The 9,895-nt window shown below is 47.2% G+C and overlaps 1 protein-coding gene and 1 pseudogene across 20 annotated transcripts in view; both read left to right on the top strand.

The window, feature by feature from the left end:
• Window positions 1-7,299, top strand: part of LOC147006667 (uncharacterized) — a 65,264-nt gene extending 57,965 nt beyond the window's left edge. For all 20 annotated transcript variants that reach the window (XR_015054669.1, XR_015054654.1, XR_015054663.1 and 17 more), the window contains one exon: window positions 22-7,299. The gene's annotated coding sequence lies outside the window, so the exon portion shown is untranslated. The remainder of the gene's footprint in view (window positions 1-21) is intronic.
• Window positions 7,300-9,373: 2,074 nt separating this feature from the next.
• LOC147006666 (signal recognition particle RNA) lies at window positions 9,374-9,514 on the top strand (annotated as a pseudogene).
• Window positions 9,515-9,895: the final 381 nt, after the last annotated feature.

Below are 9,895 nucleotides of genomic sequence, written 5' to 3'. Positions count from 1 at the left end.
TTTTATTGCTTGGTCCTTCAGGATAGGTGATGGAGCCAGCAGGAATCGGTCCAAGATTACCCTGCAACCTGAGTACATCTCAACAAAACCACGAATGACGCGAACAAATTGAGGGGAGACATCCACAAGCTGAACGGATACTCTCACAATCTCAACATCACAGCCAGAAAATCGAACGGAAACACGATCAATCCGAACAAAGAAACCAGAAAGTCTCCAGCAAAGGGAACAGAAACACAAAGAAATCGAACAGAGACATCAGGGAACCCAGAAGAAGATTTGAACCGGAGATCAATCACCAACCCTCCTTCGATTTGTGTACAACATACAGGGTCAATCAAACTGCAACTCCACTACCAGGTACATGTCAGCTAAATAACCTGAAACAAAATCGAATCGGTTCGGCTTTTACTTATCAGCTCCTCAACTCATACACCTCGTTTTTTTGTCTGAATCCGTCCACAACTTTCTGAAATATCGTGCTACGTATTGTTTTTGGATGCTTGGTGTTGGCTTCATGGTGAAGGTGGTGGGTTTGGGATCCTAGGGTCCTGAGTTCAAATCCCACTTTCTCCATTTAATTAATACCATGTGGGCCTGTCATCCTTGTTAGGTGGCAAAATGAGTACCAGCTTGCTGGGATGATTGAGCCATTTCAGTATCCTGTGTCAGAGTTGTGACCCCTCCAGGATTGTTCCCAATAGCCCAGGAGACTGCTGTGCCAGCACTCTGTACAGGGTGTGGTCCTGATGGATGTTGTCCAAGCAGGTTTTCCAGCTACCTCCAAATATTAAAAAACAGGGTAAGTTTACATCCAAGCCGTTTATTCGATAAAACAAAAGAACACTTCCGTGCACAGAAAGGAAGGAGGGCCTCAACTCTCAATGATATTGCGAGTCGAACCTGAAAACTGACATAGATTCTTGAGGATATATACAGTGTTTATCATGACATCAGATGGACTTTTGTGGACTTCAAATTTTCAACGTAGAGAGGTTTTGGTTTGTTTTAGAGTGTTGTTTTCAGCCTCGGGAAGAGGTGTGGGGAGAGGAGAAATAGAAAAGAGCCATGTTTTTCCTTGCTGACTAAATGGTCACCAGACAATGGTTTCCCTACAGAATGATATGGTTTTACAAGGTTGTTTTTGACTTGAACAGAGAAATGCGTAGTCTGCTCTTGTCGAACTTTCTCAGCAAATGCATTTATTAAATTATTTTTCAAAGTACCAAACTAAGACAATTTTGTATTTAAATGATTATATATTCAATTAAAAATTCAGTTTCCACAATCCCCCGTTTTGTTCAAACAGAATAACTTAATAGCTTGTTTTGTAAGAACAAATTTGCTTTTAAAAACGTCTAAAAATCAAAATTTGTCGGCGGCTCGCGGCGAGCTCGTTCCCACCGCGTCACCCAAACTTACGCTCTTTGGTGGGTTAACATCCTTGCGGGTGGATGTTACCCTGATGGGGTGCATCACTTCCCATCCCAACGAGTTGGGTCGCCCAGGTGATTTGGAAGGGAAGAACTCTGTGCACACCGAACATATTGTTGCGAATTCGCGCCCGCGGCGTGCGAACGGCCACGTAACTCGAATCGCGACACGTCGCCCACCGGAAGGACAATTCAGTCGTGACCCTCTCGGAACAACGCCGGTGGCTAGTCACGGGTGGGGGTTTAACCTCACCACGATCGTGCCAATTGCCCACCCGTGCAGGATAGGGTTGCTCGCCAAATTCGATCCACCTAAGTGCCTGCGCGAATGGTCGACCGGGCGATCGTACCACGCCACAGGCCGACTCCGGACACGAACCGCTTAAGCGGTCCGTTCCGTGCTGCAGTGATAACCGAGCGGTGTTATCGTCGGCCTTGACGGTTCCGATTAATTACCGGGATGTTGCACCCACTACGAACCCCTTACGTGAAGCAGGATGGAGAGTCAATTAAAAGGAAGGAGACGAAGCAGAGCGGGAACAGTTCATCAAGCAAGCATTTTATTCACACGCACAAACAGACAAACACGTATATACAGCCATACACAAAAAGCAAAGGCAAGAAGAAAACAGTTGACACCGACCTAACGCGTACACACGGCAACACTTATGCAGTTTTACTTCACAGACGGCACCAACACACTTTTACACAAAAGCAAAAGAAGGAAGCCACCCTCACAGACAAGGAGGCAGACAGGCCCGTAGGCCAAATGTGCGCGGGACCTAGAGGAGCGGCCAGGTCCGCGAGACCGGGGAGGTCTTACCCGCGTCCTCGTGATGCGTTGGCGGGCAAGCCACAAAATGTCCGCGCCGCTGTGTCCCGACTCCGGGCCCCTGGTGTGCTCGTTGGCACCACGTTTGGGGTGGGGGAGGAACGGGGCCCCCTTTGCACTCTCTCAGCGCGGGGGAAGGGGAAATTGTTGATGCCCTGGGGGAGGGGAAGTGGCTGGCTGGCTTGGGTCCCGCGACGAGACGAGTGATGCCCCACACCGCAACCTCGTCGCCGACCGCCGTCCTTGCCTCGGATCCGAGCTCCCTTGTTCCGACCCGCCGCCTGCAGCTCCACCGCGCACACTCCCCTTCTTCCGGCTCAACTCTCAACGACGCTCTCCAACGCTCAACACTCCACGCTTCTCGCTTCTCTCACCAGTTCCACATTCTCCTCGCTCAACTCCCCCAGTTCCACACTCTTCTCGCGAGTCGCCTTGCTCGCACCTTTATAGCTCTCAGGAGGCGCCGATATGCAAATTCCCGGATCAGGACGCGATTGGAGGCGGGGCCACACCACCCCCCCCGGTCAGCCATTGGTCGGGCAAAAATGGGCGTGAACCTCCCCTGATCCTAAAATTTGCATAGACGGACATGGACGGAATTCACCTACACGCGCCTGGAGGTGGGGCCAAGCCGCCTCGCGCTTGCCCATTGGGCGGAGGAGAAGTGGGCGTGAAGCATTCCTGATCCGCGGATCGACGCGTTTGGCCTCCATGGCCGAACGGCTCCGGGAACACGACATTTGGTGTTGACTGGTGGTGTTTGGGAATGGCCGTAGAAGCAATGATGTGGGATGAAGTTGTGAAGGTAAAGGCGAAGGTGGTGGTGTTTGCGAATGGTTGTAGAAGCGATGATGTGGTAGCGTAGGTGGTGGAGGTGGCGTCGTTGAAGTGTGGTTGGCGCTGTGGTGAGGATGGCGTGGTTGTTGAGATGCTGTTTGTTTGAAATAAAAGATAGAACAGAAAAATAGCTAACTCAAAGCGTCGCAGCCCGGATGGATCACATAAATTCCCTCTATACAACGGGTTTGGGCTAACTACACATGTACCTATGGAGATATCTCACCTGGGGGCCCTTTATGGTGAAATGCGAATTTCCACAACCGTAACAATATTGTTACGAATTTGGAAGCTTACTGCACACAACAGCCAGGTCCTATAGATCAGTTATATCGGTAAGTATGTTTCTAGTTAGGGTCCCATCTCCTGTGTCTCATGGGAATTGTCTATGTGCGCTGCCGAGTTATTTTTTTTGGCAAAAACGCGGCCCTCAGAGAGCTCCGCGTTGTTCTTCTGCTTCTTGTTCTTCTTCTTGTGAAGACAAAACCTTTAGGATTCGGCTCTTTTATATACAGGATCCGGATCTCCTTAAATACTAAACACCTGTACACATCCTAGCATTGAGGGTGCCTTTTGAGAGCGTCTATCATGAACTTTTAAATATATTCGGACATTTGCTTTAAAGTTTCGAAAAGTTCACGTTACTATTGAAAGATTGTTCCATTTAATGTATTGTAATTTTGGAAATACACTATTTTCTCGTCATGAACAACGATCGTCCATGACGGGTCTTGCCATTGGCCCAATCAAGGCACGTGATGAAATATCGGAAGTTGTTGTTTTTTTTGTTTTTATTTCTTCTTCTTCCTCTTCTTGTTCTTGTTCTTCTTCTTCTGGTGAAGACAAAACCTTTTGGACGTGGCATTTGGACACATTTGTCCTTGTTATAAATATGATTTTTTACATCACCTACAACAACAACACTGCTCTCGGCATTCTTCACGCGCTCGCCAGCATGCGGGCGTGTCTGGAATTCCGTGCCTCAGGCGGTGTGCGTTTCGGTGTGGATTTCGCACCGTATTTGGTCACAAAGTATTTGGTCCGTCAGCTGTGCGCCAAATAAGGGTATGCGTCATTTTCCGGACATTGGGCGACGAGCAGACCAGAGTCGGGGCGGTCCTTGGCAAGAACGCGGAGCCGCGACACGCCATCCACCCAATGAGAGCAAGCCACGGACGATAGGACCGTGCCCAGGAAGGGGAGAAGGAGCAACAAATGATTGCGTTCGGTCGGCTATAAGCGTTTCGGTCTGGTCTGCGCTGACGGCATCGCGCGCTTCAGTCCAGTCTGCTCGAGTGCGTGTCCAGTCTGCTCGAGTGCGTGTCCAGTCTGCTCGAGAGCACGTCCAGTCTGCTCGAGTCCGAGTCCAGTCTGCTCGAGAGCACGTCCAGTCGGCTCGAGTGCGTGTCCAGTTTTCTCGAGTGCGTGTCCAGTCTGCTCGAGTGCACGTCCAGTCGGCTCGAGTGCGAGTCCAGTCTGCTCGAGAGCGCGTCCAGTCGGCTCGAGTGCGAGTCAAGTCTGCTCGAGAGCGCGTCCAGTCGGCTCGAGTGCGTGTCCAGTCTGCTCGAGTGCGCGTCTCTGTCCGGGTCTGCGGCCGACTGCATCACGCGGATCCGAGGCGTCTTGTCTGGCGCATTGCTGCGGGCGGTCGACCATCTCGACTCGGGAGATCATCTTGTGTCGCCTGCCAGCGAGCTGGGGGAGCATGCCAACGCACGACACTACCCTACGTACCTGGAGCTTGGAGCGGCCTCTGTTGCAGGTTCGAGTCCCGTTACCCAAAGATCGTCGAGAACCACACGAGGTGGACAGGTCCATGTCTTTCTGGGCATTTGTGTATGTGTGTGTGTGTGTTTGTCCTTGGGCCCCGTCTTTAAGTAACAACTGTGTAAGTGCTTTCTTTGCTCATTGTACATTGCATTTCTTATAGTCGTGATAACTCTGCTCTTTGTGTGCTTCCCCTCCCCGATTATTGTAAAAGAAATACCCCTCTTGTTGAATGTACCAGTTCGTTTCTGGGGTTAGCACGGTGGCTTTTTCATTGGCTTAGCACGGTGCATTTTGGGAAATTTGGGAACGGTAAATTGTGCATTTGGACTGACGGGTCTTGGTAACCATCCACTCGGGTTACGCACGGCTCGAGCACGGTAACGGCTCCTTCCGCTCGAGGCCCGCCGAGGGTGTGGTTCCCCGGTAGTTTTGCCGCCTGGATACTTCGGTAAATTGAAGTTGGCAATTAACCCGACTCCACGCGGTCGAATTATTAGCGATTCACGGTCCTGTAAAGGACCCGTGCCTTTCGGAGTTCTCCGAGAAGCAGGATCTCGATTCCAGCTGTTCGGTGGAGCCGACTCTACTGCTCCACCTAGCGGTCGTGCTCTTCGTCGACACCCGGCCCCACAACAATATATCCAATTGGCAATTGCCTTTTTCAATGAAACTAATCAGGTTGAATTTGGGCAAGCCGTTCAAATTCGTTTCACCTGAAGTTTTAAAGGTATTTCTATCATTACACATCTCTTCATAACAATCATCCATCTGATTTTGGCTCTTCAGCAACAATTGCCGAATTCTTTCAACTGGGTTTTTGTCATTCCCAAAGGCACGAGTGTCTGTACTTTCATATTTTCCAAAAGAACCACCACACGGTGTATGAACGAAATTTTATACGAAGTTCTTCATTTTCTGGATCTTCAGAGATGGTCATTGATGGTTGGGAGGGAGACTTCACATGTCACCATCGTTGTTACTGTGGCAAATTTTCTCTCTCACACACACACACACACACACACACACACACACACACACACACACACACACACACACACACACACACCCACACACACCCACACACACACACACACCCACACACACACACACACACACACACACACACACACACACACACACACACTATCATTACTTTTATGCACACTATGATGACAACAATAGCAATGAATATCTGAGCCCAACGATCAATATGTGGAGTATCCATGTTCCTCATCCACCAAACATTCCCATGAACCAAGATCCAAACCCTCCTTCTTTAAAATAGCCATGTTATTCTCCAGCTTCCTTCCTTAAGTGTTGTACCACGTCATGGATATGTACCTTTAATAATGCCTGGGGTTCCACAACATTATTCATTCGTATCCTTATTTCTCTCCTTGTCCCAGTAATTTGTCCCTCAATAATTACTTTTCCTTACCCCTTGAATCGTGAGACAAAATTTGTCCTATATTGGGGAGTGTGATCATCTTTTTCCCTTCTATATAGGAAGTTACGCTTCACCCAATACTTCGGATAGTTCCAGTGCCAATAGTCAGTACATTTGTATCCCTCCTTTTTCCAGTTACTTGTTCTCTCTCATACTTTCGCACTTGCATCCCCTTTTGTCCCTCCTATTCCAGATAGGACTGGATTAGCTTGTTGGCTTGTCTACAATCCAGGTACTCACAAATACCTTCCCCTGAAAATGGGACTGTCAAGAGGGGCAGCCCATGATTGGCAAAGTGAGGTTGCTGTGAGCAAACCCAATATTTGTTGTTGTTCATATTTTAACATGTTGTAAAGATATTGCTAAAAAGGTGTTCAATGGATGTCCAGTTATCCCTTCATGTGACACTATGCCTCGTTTCAGGCATACAGTTTCTCCGTCCTCTTCATCCCGTGTGACACCGGGTGCATAATGATATGGATGGGTCATACAGGTGTTTGTCCCAGGCACACCTATCTCATGCAATTGGTCCCGATGTTTCCCTCCTTCTTCTCTGCGTACTCTGTCACAACCCATTCATTGTTTCCCTTGCTCTCGACCAAACATTTTACTGTCCATGGCATTCTCATAAGACCCTCACTGTCTGTAATCATCCATATTATCATAATTATGGACGTGCTAATCAAGAGCATTGCTACACATGCCCTAAACCTCCAGTAACGTTCTTCCCACTTGCAGATTTCCTTTCTTCTCTTTACAACTTCCTGTATGCTTTTTGCAATGAGATGCGTGAATATTACCTTTGCGAGATAAGGAGGGGAGGTAAGGAGAGTTATTGAAAGAGTGTGGTGGATTGCAGAAGAGCGAGGGGAGAGGGACGGATGAGGAGAAAAGGACCGGTGGTGATGGGTTGAGGTACAGTGGGGAGCAACAAAATAGGGGGCAGAGGGCAGTTGAGGATTTGAGGTGTAGTGATGATATGGAAGAGAGAGGGTGGGGGAAGAGGCAGTTTTGTGGATGTTCGGGGGGGCAACTTTGAGAAGGGGGACTGAGGGGGGAGATTGGAGTTGGAAGGGTGAGGGGGGAGAGTTGAGGGAGAAGGGTGAGGAGGGTGAGAGGGAAGCTTTGTTGGGGGAACAGTGTGAAGGTTGCTTTGAGAGGGAGGGGAGACGAGAGCAGGCACGGCCAAGGTGCAGGAGGGCGATGGGAGAGGTGGGGAGAAGGGAGGGATGAGACTTTGTCGAGGCATGGTGAAGAAGGGAGCGGCGGGGGGAGGTACAAGATTTGAGGGGTTGGGAAGAGGGGGAGGTGTTCTGAGAGGAAGGAAGGAGCATGTCTGTGATGTTGAGTGTACTGATTGAGAGAGTGAGATATCTGTGAGGTTCGAATGGAGCCCACAGATGTTAGAACACCACACAGTTTGGGACAACGGGGGAGGAGCTGATACTGAGGTAGAAGATAGTGACGAGGTGCTCAGAGCTGAGGGAGGATGAGGGGCAAGATGCGATACATAAGGAGAGGGGATAACAGGTGAGGGGTTAGGAGGAGGTAGATTAAAGGAGGTGGAGTGAATTGGCACTGAAGTTGTTTATAAAAGGATGATTGATGGAAACACGAACATGAATTACAAACTGGGATTTAAAAACTTTTTTAGTCTGAGATGTGATTAAAGACATTCCATGAGGGATGTAATGAAGAGAATGGAGAAGAGGAATCTAACATTGAGACGTGTTGGACACGGGATGAAGGAAAGGTCGAATTGAAACAAGTCTTTTGAAGAAGAGTAGTGAATGATGATACAATAACGAGAAGCATGTGTGTGAGAGGAAGTTGTTATATTTTAAGAGACCCGTTATTTATTTATTTATTTATTTTTGATCAAGGTTACTAGCGAACGTAGTTAAGCTTCATGCTTAACGCGTGCACATGAGAGAATAGGAAACAACAACAACAACACAACACCATGGCAATTTGGAATCCGTGTCGTTGGCTCTGACCCTTTTGCTTCCGGTTTTTTTTTTTTTGCTTCCGGTTTTTTTTTTGCTTCCGGTTTTTGTCATGGGGAATGATGCATGCCGGGAGATAGAGGCATCGTCGGAGACATGAAAGACCCAAATATCAGACATGGTGTATATTTCCTCCACTGATTTTAATAAAGATATCTCCCGCATCATCAAAAAATAATTTTTAATCGTGATTTACGTTATTTGATCGCTGATCCCGAATCCAGGCCGAAGTAACCGGAAATTGCGTATACTTTTGTGAACAAGTTATCGGTAAAGTCAGAAGCGAATGTAAGAAGAATTCTACGTTCGCTTCTAGTATTAATTTTTTTTGATGAGATCCTGTTCTAGGCAGTGTAGTTGTTGTTGTGAAGATAATGTTGAGGTAATATATTTTTTTCAATGAGATCCTGTTCTAGGTGGTGTAGTTTTTGTTGTGAAGATAATTTTGAGGTAATATATTTTTTTTCAATGAGATCCTGTTCTAGGCGGTGTAGTTGTTGTTGTGAAGGTAATGTTGAGGTAATCTTAATTTTTTTCAGATGAGATCCTGTTCTAGGCGTTGTAGTTGTTGTGAAGGTAATGTTGAGGTAATTAATATTAATTTTTTTAGATGAGATCCTGTTCTCGGCGGTGTAGTTGTCATTGTGAAGCTAAATATTTTTTTTCAGATGAGATCCTGTTCTTGGCGGTGTAGTTGTCATTGTGAAGGTAATTTTTTTTTTCAGATGAGATCCTGTTCTTGGCGGTGTAGTTGTTGTGAATGTAATGTTATGGTAATATTTATTTTTTTAGATGAGATCCTGTTCTTGGCGGTGTAGTTGTTGTTGTGAAGATCATGTTCAGGTAATATTTATTTTTTTCGATGAGATCCTGTTCTCGGCAGTGTAGTTGTTGTTGTGAAGGTAATGTTGAGGTTTAATGTTGAGGTAATATTTATTTTTTAAGATGAGATCCTGTTATAGATGGTGTCGTTGTTGTTGTGAAGGTAATGTTGAGGTATAATGTTGAGGTAATATTTATTTTTTCAGATGAGATCCTGTTCTAGGCGACCGGGCGTAGTGGCGTGCGCCTGTAATCCGGCTACTTGGAGGCTTGGGTTGGAGGATCGCTTGAAGACGGGAGCTCTGCACTGGGCCGGGCTATGAGAGGGTGTAGGGCAGCCCGGAATCATGGCGAAACCCAATCCTTATCCCTGTGTCATAAGAGGCGACCAGGGTTGCGTCAGGAAGGGCATCCGGCGTAAAACCTATGCCAAATCAGAATGCGGATCATAACGGATGATCCGCTGTGGCGACCCCTAACGGGAGCAGCCGAAAGACGAACAACACATCCTGTTCTAGGTGGTGTAGTTGTTGTTGTGAAGATAATGTTGAGGTAATATTTTTTTTCAATGAGATTCTGTTCTTGGCGGTGTAGTTGTTGTGAAGGTAATGTTGAGGTAATATTTATTGTTTTCAGATGAGATCCTGTTCTCGGCGGTGTAGTTGTTGTTGTGAAGGTAATGTTGAGGTATAATGTTGAGGTAATTAATATTAATTTTTTTTCGATGAGATCCTGTTCTAGGCGGTGT

The sequence above is a fragment of the Eptatretus burgeri genome, unplaced genomic scaffold, assembly GCF_056783735.1.
Source record: "Eptatretus burgeri isolate ZD-2024b unplaced genomic scaffold, Ebu_testis_v1 Ebu_testis_scaffold_3157, whole genome shotgun sequence".
NCBI lineage: Eukaryota > Metazoa > Chordata > Myxini > Myxiniformes > Myxinidae > Eptatretus > Eptatretus burgeri.
The sequence above is the reverse complement of the archived record's forward strand: the minus strand, read 5'-3'. Positions and strand labels throughout refer to the sequence as shown.